Source organism: Phyllobates terribilis, unplaced genomic scaffold (assembly GCF_046119375.1).
Source record: "Phyllobates terribilis strain yellow unplaced genomic scaffold, ASM4611937v1 Scaffold_3__8_contigs__length_932513732, whole genome shotgun sequence".
In the NCBI taxonomy this organism is placed as follows: Eukaryota; Metazoa; Chordata; class Amphibia; order Anura; family Dendrobatidae; genus Phyllobates; species Phyllobates terribilis.
This window is the reverse complement of record NW_027362763.1, coordinates 14,558,066-14,562,014: the sequence shown is the minus strand read 5'-3', so window position 1 is coordinate 14,562,014 and position 3,949 is coordinate 14,558,066.

Genomic DNA, 3,949 nt, shown 5'->3' with positions numbered 1-3,949 from the left:
CCAGCTAGTACTCGCCTACAAAGATTACAAGGTCATCTGCTGAGGTTCCCCTATACCCACAATTAGGGTGCGACATCGTAGTTGTACCCACTCCCCCAAGCTGAACCCCGAGCCAAGTCTCTGCCGAGCCCCCCTCGTTGTGTGAAGTCTCTGATGTTTACAAGCTCCTGGTGAACAATGGAATAGAGAGAATCAGAAGCCAAGGACTCTTATCAGGAGAGACACGGCTCATTAATCTGCAGAGGGGCAGCGAACCGCCGACTGATGACTTCCCCCTCCTGGATATCCCTGCACTGATTTACTGAGCTCACCCTAATAATGACCCTATTATCTGTGCTCTCCACACCGGGTAATTACCTTCACACAAGTGACATCCAGACCCTCCGCAGAGGGCGAGAATAATGATCAGGGAGGGGGGCGGCCATCATCGCTCTGCCGTCCCACCTCATCCTGTCTGCACCACCTCCGCTCTCCTGCCATAGACTGTCAGCTCTTGGGTTACTCTGTAATGTGCTGCAGAGTAAACTGCTGCAAGACGCACAGTGTATATATACGTATATATATTATATACACACACACCCCCATTCTGCTGTGTACCCCATATATATATATATATACACCCCGTGTCCTGCTGTGTACCCCATATATATATATATATATACCCCGTGTCCTGCTGTGTACCCCATATATACACCCCGTGTCCTGCTGTGTACCCCATATATATATATATATATACCCCGTGTCCTGCTGTGTACCCCATATATATATATATATATACACCCCATGTCCTGCTGTGTACCCCATATATATATATATATATATACCCCGTGTCCTGCTGTGTACCCCATATATATATATATATATATATATATACACCCCGTGTCCTGCTGTGTACCCCATATATATATATATATATATACACCCCGTGTCCTGCTGTGTACCCCATATATATATATACACCCAGTGTCCTGCTGTGTACCCCATATATATATATATATACACCCCGTGTCCTGCTGTGTACCCTATATATATATATATATATACACCCCGTGTCCTGCTGTGTACCCCATATATATATATACACCCCGTGTCCTGCTGTGCACCCCATATATATATATATATATATATATACACCCCGTGTCCTGCTGTGTGCCCCATATATATATATACACCCCGTGTCCTGCTGTGTACCCCATATATATATATATATACACCCCGTGTCCTGCTGTCTACCCCATATATATATATATACACCCCGTGTCCTGCTGTGTACCCCATATATATATATACACCCCGTGTCCTGCTGTGTACCCTATATATATATATATATATATATATATATATATATATATATATATATATATATATATATATATATATACACCCCGTGTCCTGCTGTGTACCCCATATATATATATACACCCCGTGTCCTGCTGTGTACCCTATATATATATATATATATATATATATATATATATATACCCCGTGTCCTGCTGTGTACCCCATATATATATATATATACCCCGTGTCCTGCTGTGTACCCCATATATATATATATATATACACCCCGTGTCCTGCTGTTTACCCCATATATATATATATACACCCCGTGTCCTGCTGTGTGCCCCATATATATATATATATATACACCCCGTGTCCTGCTGTGTACCCCATATATATATATATATATATATATATACACCCCGTGTCCTGCTGTGTACCCCATATATATATATATATACACTCCGTGTCCTGCTGTGTACCCCATATACAGTACAGACCAAAAGTTTGGACACACCTTCTCATTTAAAGATTTTTCTATATTTTCATGACTATGAGAATTGTACATTCACACTGAAGGCATCAAAACTATGAATTACCACATGTGGAATTATATACTTACCAAAAAAGTGTGAAACAACTGAAAATATGTCTTATATTCTAGGGTCTTCACAGTAGCCACCTTTTGCTTTGATGACTGCTTTGCACACTCTTGGCATTCTCTTGATGAGCTTCAAGAGGTAGTCACCGGAAATGGTCTTCACTTCACAGGTGTGCCCTGTCAGGTTTAATAAGTGGGATTTCTTGCCTTATAAATGCGGTTGGGACCATCAGTTGTGTTGTGCAGAAGTCTGGTGGATACACAGCTGATAGTCCTACTGAATAGCCTGTTAGAATTTGTATTATGGAATGAAAAAAGCAGCTAAGTAAAGAAAAACGAGTGGCCATCATTACTTTAAGAAATGAAGGTCAGTCAGTCAGAAAAATTGGGAAAACTTTGAAAGCTACAAAGAAACTGGCTCACATGAGGACCGCCCCAGGAAAGGAAGACCAAGAGTCACCTCTGCTTCTGAGGATAAGTTTATCCGAGTCACCAGCCTCAGAAATCGCAGGTTAAAAGCAGCTCAGATTAGAGACCAGGTCAATGCCGCACAGAGTTCTAGCAGCAGACACATCTCTACAACAACTGTTAAGAGGAGACTTTGTGCAGCAGGCCTTCATGGTAAAATAGCTGCTAGGAAACCACTGCTAAGGACAGGCAACAAGCAGAAGAGACTTGTTTGGGCTAAAGAATACAAGGAATGGACATCAGACCAGTGGAAATCTGTGCTTTGATCTGATGAGTCCAAATTTGAGATCTTTGGTTCCAACCACCGTGTCTTTGTGCAACACAGAAAAGGTGAACGGATGGACTCTACATGCCTGGTTCCCACCGTGAAGCATGGAGGAGGAGGTGTGATGGTGTGGGGGGGGCTTTGCTGGTATCACTGTTGGGGATTTATTCAAAATTGAAGGCATACTGAACCAGCAAGGCTACCGCAGCATCTTGCAGCGGCATGCTATTCCATCCGGTTTGTGTTTAGTTGGACCATCATTTATCTTTCAACAGGACAGTGACCCCAAACACCTCCAGGCTGTGTAAGGGCTATTTGACCAAGAAGGAGAGTGATGGGGGGCTACGCCAGATGACCTGGCCTCCACAGTCACCAGACCTGAACCCAATCGAGATGGTTTGGGGTGAGCTGGACCGCAGAGTGAAGGCAAAAGGGCCAACAAGTGCTAAGCATCTCTGGGAACTCCTTCAAGATTGTTGGAAGACCATTTCCGGTGACTACCTCTTGAAGCTCATCAAGAGAATGCCAAGAGTGTGCAAAGCAGTCATCAAAGCAAAAGGTGGCTACTGTGAAGATCCTAGAATATAAGACATATTTTCAGTTGTTTCACACTTTTTTGGTAAGTATATAATTCCACATGTGGTAATTCATAGTTTTGATGCCTTCAGTGTGAATGTACAATTTTCATAGTCAAGAAAATACAGAAAAATCTTTAAATGAGAAGGTGTGTCCAAACTTCTGGTCTGTACTGTATATATATATATATATATATATATATATATACCCCGTGTCCTGCTGTGTACCCCATATATATATATATATATATATATATATATATATATATATATATATATACACACACCCCGTGTCCTGCTGTGTACCCCATATATATATATATATATATATATACACCCCGTGTCCTGCTGTGTACCCCATACATATATATATATATATATATATATATATATATATACCCCGTGTCCTGCTGTGTACCCCATATATATATATACACCCCGTGTCCTGCTGTGTACCCCATATATATATACCCCGTGTCCTGCTGTGTACCCCATATATATATATACACCCCGTGTCCTACTGTGCACCCCATATATATATACACACCCCGTGTCCTGCTATGTACCCCATATATATATATATATATATATATACACCCCGTGTCCTGCTGTGTACCCCATATATATATATATATATATATACACCCTGTGTACTGCTGTGTACCCCATATATATATATATATATATACACCCCGTGTCCTGCTGTGTACCCCATATATATATATATACACCCCGTGTCCTGCTGTGTACCCCATATAT